The 11,030-nt window shown below is 53.4% G+C and overlaps 1 long non-coding RNA gene across 1 annotated transcript; it reads right to left on the reverse strand.

The window, feature by feature from the left end:
* Window positions 1-298: 298 nt before the first annotated feature.
* LOC115523901 lies at window positions 299-10,829 on the reverse strand. The gene is made up of 2 exons (XR_003971878.1): window positions 10,108-10,829; window positions 299-1,722 (listed from the first exon to the last, which is right to left on the reverse strand). It is a non-coding gene; the product is annotated as an uncharacterized LOC115523901 (long non-coding RNA).
* Window positions 10,830-11,030: the final 201 nt, after the last annotated feature.

Genomic DNA, 11,030 nt, shown 5'->3' on the forward strand with positions numbered 1-11,030 from the left:
GGGAGACATCAGCCTGCACAGTGCGTGTTAAGGGTAAGCACTGTTTGGAGAAACCTTTCCAATTCCACACACACACGGACGTGTGTGTGTGTCTGTGTGTACACATATTTTGCTAAACATGTTTCAGTTACAGTCAGGAAGGATTAGATGCCTCTGTCTAAACCTTCAGGAATGGCACCCCAGGGCTCTTGAAGCCCATGACAGGGGACAGCCTGTGGTTGAATTCCGTGACCCCATCATGCTGTCTGGGGAGGGCAGACAGCAGAGCAGGAGCAGAAGTATTCCACGTAAAGAGAGAGATGCGATACTCATTTATTAAAGAGACAGGTGCATGAAATTGATTCTAAATGCAACTCTTAAATCGCACAATTAAAAAATGTGAAAAAGGTGCTAATAGTTACCAACCATGACACTTTCCCAATCCCTTACTCACGAGTGATAAGCAAAGCTTATAGCCGTCGAGAAAGTTCTGAACTTTCCTAAACCCGGTAGTCATGTGCTCGGGAAGCATCATTAGAATACTGCCTTTTCCAGCTTTCAGACCAGCTACCAGCATGTGGGCGGGGGTATAAACTGCAACAAATCCACTGAAATATCAGCCCAGAGGATAGAATCCTGATTTTACAACACTTAGGAAGAGATCCCAAAACATGCGGGTCTGTCAAGAAAAAATTCTAGTCACCAAACATTGGTTGCAGCAAAAACAGCCAAGCCCCAGAATCCCACTGCTGGTCTCCACGCGAGCGGGAAGTCCATGGTGAACTGGGGTCCCGTGAGCACGGCGCCCAAGGCCCCTCTCGCAAACCCCGTCCATTCATCATGCTGGGGTTCCGAGGCTCTGGACTTCATGTGTTCCCTTCTGTGAAGCGCTCGGTTTTTTAAGGTGGGTTCCAAAGGGAGGGTATCCTTTTGAGTCAATTGTTAAGAGAATCAAAATCCCCCCGGGCTCCCGCCCCTCAGCACCAACCTCTCTCCTCTCCTCTCTGGCGGTGCTGATTACCATGGTGATGGTGGCACCTAGTGGGGTGACCACCTCAGCCCGTCTGTCTGGGACTATCGAGATTATAACATTAAACCCCCTGCAAACAGCTGGGGCCAGCTGGGCACCCTGACCATGGCCAGAACAAGCCCCCCTTTGCCTTCGTCCCCCGTCACAGCTATTTTAAGCACCCCCAATTTATCGGTTCATCCAAACAGAACCACCCCCTCCCCACGGGGTGAGCATCGCTATTGTCCCCTCTTTTCCAGTGTCAAACTGGCACACCCAGAGCTGGGGACACTGGGAGAAATTACAGTTATGGGGTCCAGTAGAGGTGTTAGCAATGCTACAGCATCAACCATGTCGTGGCATAAATGCATCCCATCAGTGTAAGGCTGCACACCTTACACTTCCATCATGCTGTGTCGATTATATCTCAGTAAAAAGGAGATGGGGCATGCCGGTGGCGAGCTGGGATCCCCAGCCTGGGCGGACTCCAGGGCTCCTACCCAGCTTCCCCCAACCCTGGCCAGCACGACCCGCTGCAGCCACGTAGCCCCACGCTGGAGGAGGAGCAAGGACGGAAGCAGAGGACAAAGCGCCGAGGCCAAGGGCTGCGGGCAGCCTCCAGGTGACACTAAAGAAGGCAAGGAAATGGACTTCTCCCCAGGAGCAACCCGGAAGGCACACCGTCCTGCTGGTGACTTGACTTGAGCATCTGGGAACCTCAGGGATCTTACGATCTAGGAAAAACACACACAGTGAAAACCAGTAAGCTTTCACGGTGAAGGTGAAATCATTATTCAAGGCTCAAGCAATGTGTTGTAGCAACTGGCCACTGTCCGGCCGGCATGTAGCTAACTGCAGGCTACAGCAGGCGATATCGTACATTTACAAAACGCTTTCTTCTCTCTAAAACCTCTTTTACCTTCCGGAGCTGCTGATGCTCAGACCCGGCACCAACATTCCCACTTTGCTGGGTGACTTCGAAGGTCGGAGAACTCATGGGCAAAATCTAGCCCATAGATAATATTTGGTCTGGCCCATGCAAAACAAAAAAGTTTACATTTGGAGTTAGTTGGCAATATTTAAGATTCTAAAATTTTGATAGAAAATCAAGATCTCCTTCTTCCCTTAAAAACACTGGGAGACTGGTAACATCAAACCCCAGATTCCTGCCTGGCCACCATCAGCAGGAGCAGGGCCATGCCCGCCTCGTCACAATCAAATAGAGCCCAGGCAGCAGCAAAAGCTGCCCTTTGCCCTCTTCCTCTGCCCTCTGACCTCTTAAATCTCCCTCTAGCCTCTAGGACTGTTCTGGAGGAATCTGCCTAAGTACTAACCACAGGATTGCAAGCGGCAGAGCTGAAACGTTTTTGCTTAGGACACCAGGTCCTGAATAAACTGAACGCAGTTTTGCAAACTCCTGTGTTTTGCATAGTCAGTCTCCTGAGTGTGTGGGGCTGGGGGCAGGGGTCATGAGTCAATGAGGCAGGTCGCATAAGCTTTGCTCAGACCAGATGAGTGAGAATTCAGGAGCACGTGTTTGCATAAACATCTGCATATCATTAGCTACTGGAGCGCATCTCTGCTTTCTTGGGAGACTCAAGGTAAGAATCCAAAATGCTGCAATCAAAGTCAAGCTGAGCCTCCTCGCAAGGAAACAGTCAACAGCTGCCAACGTCGGGGTCGGAGGGGGGGACAGGGAACGCTGTGAGGTCCAGGACCCAGCCCTGATGAGCTTGAGAAAAGGGAAACTGTTCCTCAAGAGTGCCGGGACCTCGCCGTCAAGAATACCGAAAGGTGTGAGTGGTTTGCAAGATGCCAGCATAAGACGATGGGCATTTGGGCACCTGCTGGACCCACATTAGTGGCCACACTTTTGCTGTGACAGGTCCTGGCAGCGGGGGGGGTGGAGGGGGGAGACACCAGGGATGGGCAACAGCATGACAGACACTTCCTCCCTGGGCAGGAGGAGCCCTTACCCCCACCCTCTCTCCCCCCTCCACCCATTGTAAGAGTCACGGGGGTGCTCGTTCAAGGCGCAGGTTTGGGATCCCGCCCCAGAGCTCCAGAACTCAGCTCTCCAGCACCCCTATTCATACGCCAGTGGCTTTCAAATGTCAGAATCCCAGTGACTTTGTCCAGATACGTGCATTTACCCCAAAACATGGCTGATTTACTGAATTCGAGCCTCCTGAAGCTGGGCCCAGGTGACTCTCGGGCATCCGAAGTTTGGGACCCCATCTTGGACAAGTGGTTTTCAAAGTGGGGTCCCCAGGCAGGCAAGAACAGCATCACCTGGGAGCTTGCGGGACATGCAGATTCTTGGGCCCCGACCCAGACCTGCTGAATCAGAATCTCGGGGGGTGGGGGGGTGGGGGGAGGGGGACGGTGACTCTGAAGGAGCTGAAGGCTGAGACCAGCTAGGCAGACTGTGAGCTTCTGGACAGCAGGGAGCTGGACTCAGCCTAGCCTGGCTGCTCGGGGAGCCCTCCCTGCCCCCAGGGGACAGAGCACAGCTCCCAGGGTGGGTGTGTTTGCAGAGAAGCCTGAGCTGTGAGCACAGCGACCCCTCGCTGTAGTTATTCGAACCATTTTCAGGCTCCGGTGTGGCCTGTTTTGCTCCATACTCGCCCAAGAGCCTGCCCAGAGCCTTACACACTTCGCTTCAGATCTAAGTGCACCAAAATCCAGCACGGAGCATGCTTTCTCCGCTAATGTGAAGTATAGAACAAAGAGCCTCCTACATGCACATGTCTGGCCAGGCTTTGTCACTGCTCTGAACGAGACCCGGGCCCCTTGCTGGTCCCCTGCAAGTTGACATAGACATTTGGTTTCTGCTGCCGTCCTGCCAGTTCCCTGGCGATCAAGGAACACACGGAACCACCACCCCCCCAAGCCTTCTCCACCACTATTCCCGTCCCGCACCCACCCTCCCTCGCCCTTGCAAGCCCCACTCACGCTCCCCTCACCCGTGCACCTTTTCTGGCCCTTTCCAGCCCTCCCAGCCCTGCGCACTCTCCACACGTGGAAACACAGTACGCTTGAGTGCTTGGCACTTTCGGGTCCCTTGAAACCTCTGCTTTATTTCCCCACTGAAAATGCCAGTCTGCTGTGCCAGGGACAATAATACCCACTTACTGGTTTTTGCTTCCCTTCCCTCAAACTGCTCAGCACCTGAGAGTGTTGTCATCGAGGTGCCCAGTGACTATCTGCTGGATGGCAGTCAAAAGCCTCATCCCCAAAAGCAAGAACCATATGTCACTATTGCTGCCTGAAAGGCTCCAGACTTGCACGCACACACACACCCTTAGAATGGTTCCAGAGCAATGGGCATTTGTGCTGAGGCCTGGGAGTGAGTTTGGGGTCCTTTACAAAGATGCGAAGGCGGCACCAGCCCTGAAAAACTATGCCTCACGGTCAAGCTGGCTCCCAGCGACTTCAGGCAGGCCCGTCACACCTGCTCCTCTGAGATGTGAAAAGGCTTGAACTCCACAGCCCTGTGTTCAAGTCCCGGACTCACCACTTACTAATAGTGGTAATATAACTGTTGACTTACAAGGACCTCGGCCACCTCCTCCTCCCGTCCTTGTACATCCTTCCCACATGCCCCGAGTCTGGGAGAATCTGGCTGTACACACCCAGGATGTGCCCTTCCTGCACACCCAGGAGGGGTCGTCCTACTCTGGGAGGCATTTGAGTTTGGGGGTCAAGGAGAACGTGGTGGGAGGGAGTTGAATGGCATCCCCCACCAGCGTGGAGGTCAGAAGAAAATGACTGGAGCCGGTGAGAAGACTGAGGGGCCCAGGAGAGGCAGAAATGAGACCCAGCTGGGAGTGGCTGTCTGGAGCCCTGTCACATCTTCCCAGAGGCCAAAATGAAAGTGGCATTTCCTTTACATGATCTCTGACGATCAACCGTTCTCCAAAACGTGGCAATTCTCAGGCAGTCTCAGCCTGATAACAAACAGGTCACAACAACAACAATGCACATTTACTGGGCACTGGGGCTCAGGGTGTCACAGGAGGTGCCCCTGAGGTAAGGACCACAGTCATAAGCACATGATGAGGGTCAAGAGGCACAGAGAGGTTCAGAAGTTGCCTCAGATCCCACAGCTTGTCATTGCAAAGCTGACGCTTGACCCCACACCAGTCCCTCGTCTGCGCTCTCAGACACTCTTGTCCTGTGTTTGGGGAGAGACGTGGGTCCCAGGACCCAGCCCCCCTCCATGAAGGCTCTCACTGGACTCTTGTCCCCTTTCCCTGAACGTGCATCAGGTCCAGAACTGCAGGCTCCCGGCTGCCAGCCTCGGAAACTGATCCGAGCGGACGTCTGTGTCTCCAGTTCACTCTGCACCCACCCCTGGAGGAGCCGGCTGGGGTCTGAGTGGGGTCTGAGCGGGGCAGCGGGGACGGAGCCACCCGGGGGTCTGTGCCAGCGGGGCTGCGATGCAGAGGAGGACGGAATGGAAACCAGACGGGGCTCTGCCCGTCCAGAGGGTCTGCAATTAATTAAGACCGAAGGGAGTGCTGAATAACCCTTTTGTGGATCAAAAGCGCTCAGTTGGAAACCCAGCTGACAAACTCAAGGAAACCAGCTTCATGGTTTCTCAGGAGAAACCCAGCACGTCAAGGCCTGAAGAAGCGCTTTGTTCCAGACCTTCCTGTGAGCCCCGGGGATTCGGGTTACAAAGTAGCCGGCGCTGCCCCCCCCCCCCGCCCCCCCGGAACAGACATCGCCTTGCTGAAGCCAAGGCCGTCCCGCTGCAGAGAGGCCAGAAATAACACATGACCGCTGAGGCCGGAGCTAGGGTGCCCACCACTGCCCTTGCACAGAAAATACATACACACACACATCACCCGATCCAAGGAGGCACCAGGCGGGACTAGAAACTTCTCTGAGTCCTCCGCCAGCTGGACCCCCACCGGGCCTGTTTCAGTGTGGATTTTCCAGGCATATAAAAGGCAACTGAAAATACAAAGGCTTCTTTTGGTTTTGCAACCAGGAGCTTTGAAACCTCCCCAGGACTGTGCCCCGGCTCCCGAAGGCTCTGGTGTAATCGACCTGCGGTGAGCCTGGTCTTCAGGACTCTTTAAAAGCCTCCAGGGATCACGGGTTGAACGGTGTCCCCCCCACCAGAAAATAGGTCCACCTGAATGGGGCCTGAGTGGGAATAAAGGTCTTTGCGGATGTAATTAAGGGAAGGTTCTCCAGATTGAGATCATCCCAGTTCGGGTGGCCTTGAAGCCAGCGAGTAGGGCCGCCTGGGTGGCCCAGTCGGTGGCTCAGGTCATGACCTCACAGTTCGTGGGTTCGAGCCCCGTGTCAGGCTCTGTGCTGACAGCTCGGAGCCTGGAGTCTGCTTCGGTTTCTTGGTCTCCCTCTGTCTCTGGCCCTCCCCACTTACGCTGTCTCTCAAAATAAATAAACATCAAAAAAAAAAAAAAAGTCCAGTGACTAGTGTCCTAATGAGAGACAGACAAGGAGGCACACAGAGACCCGGGGAGAAGCGCATGTGAGGGAGAAGGTGGGAGCCAGGCCTGGCAAAAGGTTCTCCCTCAGAGTCCCCACAAGGAACCAGCCCTGCTGACCCCACGGTGTCGGCCCCCGAAATGTGAGAGAATCACTCTCTGCGCTCAGTTTGTGCTGTTCTGTTACAGCAACCCCAGGGAACGAACCCACCAGGTAACTGTCAGGTGCGGCAAGGACAAGCCGGGGGGGGGGGGGGGGGAGGAGGGGATCTGGGACACCGGCAGGATCTAGAACACTAGACACACCTCCTGAACCACTGTCCCCCGAGCCTGCTACGCGCTTGAATCCACTTTGTGAAACACTGACATCTGGCCCCTCCCCCAGAGATTCTGATTCATTGGTCTGTGCAGGGCTCTGTCGTGGGCACTTTTTTAAATGCTCCCAAGGTGACTCTAATGTGCAACCACGACTGCCAAAATCTCAAGGCCTTTTGAAAGCAAAGCTTGGCTGTGTCCATATGGCGGACACCAGAGATCTGGCCCTTAATCAGCCCAACACAGATCACCGCTCCAGGGCCTTTCTTTGCTGAACTTCCTGCAGCTTCGGCTGAGCTGAGTGGCCTCACCAACTGGACAGAGAGCCCCTCTGCCAGCCACTTCCCCTGCCGGAACCCGGATCCAGAAGGAGTCGAGCTGTTATTTCTTTGTTTGTTGCTGCTGCTCTGTGGTCGGTCGGTTTCTGTGGGGTTCTCTCTTTGGTTTTTGAGATGCTCCCGGACAAACGATGCCTGGAAGCAAACAGACATGCCGAGAAAGCAGCTCCAATCGGGTTTCCTGGGAGGCCACCCCAGGCAGGTGCCCACAGACTGGGAAGTGTACAGAGAAACTGACTATCTTGGGCTCTGGAGGCCAGAAGCCTGACCTCAAGATATGGGCAGGGCTGGTTGCTCCCGAAGTCAGGGAAGGAGGCCCCGCTACGTCCTCTCCCCCGGCTCCTCGGGGTTGCTGGTGATCTTTGGGGTTCCTCAGCATGTAGAAGCATCACCCCATCTCTGCCTGAATCTCCCCACGTGTCTGTGTCCACATGTCTCCTATTTATAAGGACACAGTCCTACCGGATAAGGGCCACCCTAATGAGCCCATTTGAACTCGATTAGCTCTGTAAAGACCATATTCCAAATCAAGTCCCCTTTGAGCTCCTGGGGTTAAGATTCCAACAATGCCCCCTGACGGGCCCCGAGCTCATACTCCTGTGCGGACCCCAGAGGCTGGCACTGGTCCTTTGAAGGTGGAGGGGACAGGGCACCCAGACGTCTTCCTGAGATGAACGAAGCCCTCCAGCCTGCAGACTGCTCCTGAGATCTGCTGGGTCAGCAACATTGTTCACCACGGCGGGTCCCGGTGCCTCGACCTGAGACCCTGGTCCCTGGCTTTGTCTTGGGATCTTTGGCCCAAGGGTAAGGGTGGGCGGAAGAGGAGGGTCCCTGGAGGTCAAAGTGGGTGTGTCACATGTCCTCAGCAGGCATCCAGGGGCAAGGAAACTTCCAGAAGGGGCCTCTTCCAGTGGCAACTCAGGAGGGCAACGTTGTTTGTATTAAGCAGCGATGTAGTCACTTACAACAGGGACTAGATTTTAGCTCCCATTAATAACAATAGCACTGCCCTCATTTTATACTGAAATAAGCTGTTCTTAGCATTTTTACCAAAAGTAGCTATTTTGATCCATAAAACGAACCAGACTCAGAGAAAGTGGGTGCTCAGTTGGAGGCCATGAGTGGTCATGTTAGACCTAAGGTCTTAGCTCTAATTAGAGACAAAGCCTTGGGTTCTAGAAGTTTCTGCACTCAGCACAACACCCACCGCGCCCCACCTTTTCAGGAAGTTGACTCATGGGTCCATACACAGCCTGGCTCAGACAGATCCACTCTCCCTTCCTCTCCTCCCTCACAGCGCGGCCCGTGGACACTGACCTCCTCCCACTCTGCCCTCCTCCTCTCCCACTCAGTCGGGGGAGGGACCAGGGAAGGCAGTTCCCCTGGCATCTGCTGGTTCCTGGGCCACAGAGGGAGTTGTCAGTGGTGACCGAATTCATTCATGAGTAGGCAACTACCCCAGCTGGTTACTTGAAAGCTTCCATTTTTATTTTAATTTTTATGTCTCATAGTTAGTATTGCCAGTAAAAAACAAAAAGCCTCCTGGCAATGATACTTCAGTAAAAGCAAGAAAAAGAGAGAGGGGAAGGAGAGGAGAGAGGAGGGGGGGAGGGAAGGAGGGAGGAAGGAGACTCCTTTATAGATTAAGTGACAAATCTTCTGAGCTAAATAAAAATTGATTCATGAACACAAGATGGGCATCATTTACAACAGCAGAAGAATCACTGTAGGAACCCCAGCAGGTTGAAGAACTGCATTAGGGATACAAATTAATTCCACACACTGAGAAAGTAGGTCGTATTGAAGAAATAGTGGACCAACACATGTTCTCATGGGAAGATGCTCATAATAAACTGCTAAGCAGGAGAAGCTGGTTACAAGCAGTCCGTAGACTGAGGTCTTTTCGAGTATCCAAAGATCAACCCCAAATCTTTAGCAGCATATTCCAACAGCAGAAAGTTGTGTTGAAGTTTTGCCTCTTAATAGATCCATTTTCTACAATCAACAACGTTAATACTTTCATAACAAAATAGCTTTCTTCAAATAAAGTTAAAAAGAAAGAAAACTTCCATGCATCATGGACTCCAGAGTCTCCAGGAACGTCCCCGTGGAGGAGACTTAGGAACCCAACAATCATCAAAAAAATCAGCCCTGTTGGAATGGTCTGAGATCAAAGCACAGTGCTTGAGCAGAAACCGAAGAAAAACCAGATCTGGGCTAGACTTTCACCCAGTCCCAGGGCGCCTGGTCCCCATGCTGACCGAGCCTCAGACCCGCTAGGCCACAGGGGTGTTGCCAGCCTGGCCCGGGGGCGTGATGCCCCGACTTAATGCTGATCCCTCAGCATCCCCAGAGTTTCTGTGACAAGAGCAACATGGGTGTTGAGGCCAAAGGAAAGGGGAAGACTGTCTGTGTCCAAGCTCCTGATCTCGTGCAGCCACGTGGGGAAGCTTATGGTTCCCTTCCCAGAAGAGTGCTTCCAAATACATGAAATAAAACACATAGGATTGTGGGGCGCCCGGGTGGCTCAGTCGGTTAAGCGTCCAACTTCGGCTCAGGTCATGATCTCACGGTTCGTGGGTTTGAGCCCCGTGTCGGGCTCTGTGCTGACAGCTCGGAGCCTGGAGCCTGCTTCGGATTCTGTGTCTCCCTCTCTCTCTGCCCCTCCCCCACTCACTTGCGCACTCTCTCTTTCTCAAAAATAAACATTAAAAAAAATTTTTTAATTAAAAAAAGATCACATAGGGTTGCAAAGAAAACCAATGATAGTGGAACATTCTGGGCCATCAAAACAGTTCTTGGTATCAAAGCAGATATGCTCCTTTAACACATTGGATAACAAAGGCCAGCAGGGCGTCCGAGAACGCCGACATTCTGAAGGAGTGAGGAGCCTCAGCCATGTTTTCTAGAAGTCTGGAACTACTGTAACACAATTCGCAGTTACGTGGGGTCTCTGTGAAGACAATGTGACGGGGAGGACACACTGCTGTGTGCTACTTACCCTGCCCTGGAAGGGGATACTCCATTTGTCTACAGGTAGAGGTCAGCACAAATGAAGATGTGGTTTGTTCCCAGGTGAGTCTTCAAACGCTTCGACTCCAGCGGTGGTCAGGAACGGCATATCCCCAGGCACAGCGGAAGGCCCGTGAGTACTTCCTCATGGCCCCCTCCTGCCTCGTTGCCTCACAGTGCCCCTTCAGCACCCACACGTGGGCCCAGGCCAAGACTTGCCTGTAGCCGTGACACCGTGGTGACAGCAATAGCCCCGTGTGAACGGTGTCTTTCACAAAGATTGCCACCGGCTGTGTCTCCCACAGTCAACACCAAATGAGGCAGGACAAGGAGACGGGGCCGCCAGACAAGTGTACCCCACCTGCCAGTGCATTGGCAAATGATTTCACCCACCTTCCTGGTTGCCCTGAGAAAACCCTCAGGAGCTATCAAAAGACAAAGATAGGGCCGAGATCCCTGTCCTCATCTCCCTTTCTCTTCCCCCATGTGTGTGGAAATTGACCAACATGCATTTAGGAAGCGCTGTTTCTGCAGGTAAACAGGGGCCCTGTCCAGGCGAGGAGACCAGTGGGAAGGGCGGGCCCGTTTCGGAAGGAGCAGAGAGCGATAGAAACAGCAGGCTGCCTGTCTTGAACCAAACTGAATAAGCAAAGCCACGACCTCATTTGAAGGCATGTACAAGGCAGACCAGCTCATGAATCAACTTACCTCCACTTCTTCTTAAAGTCAGTTGGCAAAGGGGAAAAAAGAGAGAGAGAAACCCAAAAACAGACTCTTAACTCTAGAGAACACACTGCTGGTCACCAGAGGGGAGGTGGGAGGGGAGCTGGGGGACTAGGGGTTGGGGATGGAGGGGTGCACCTGCCTTGATGAGCACCGGGTGATGTGTGGACGTGTTGAATCACCATATTG

Source organism: Lynx canadensis, chromosome C2, assembly GCF_007474595.2.
Source record: "Lynx canadensis isolate LIC74 chromosome C2, mLynCan4.pri.v2, whole genome shotgun sequence".
Taxonomy (NCBI): Eukaryota; Metazoa; Chordata; class Mammalia; order Carnivora; family Felidae; genus Lynx; species Lynx canadensis.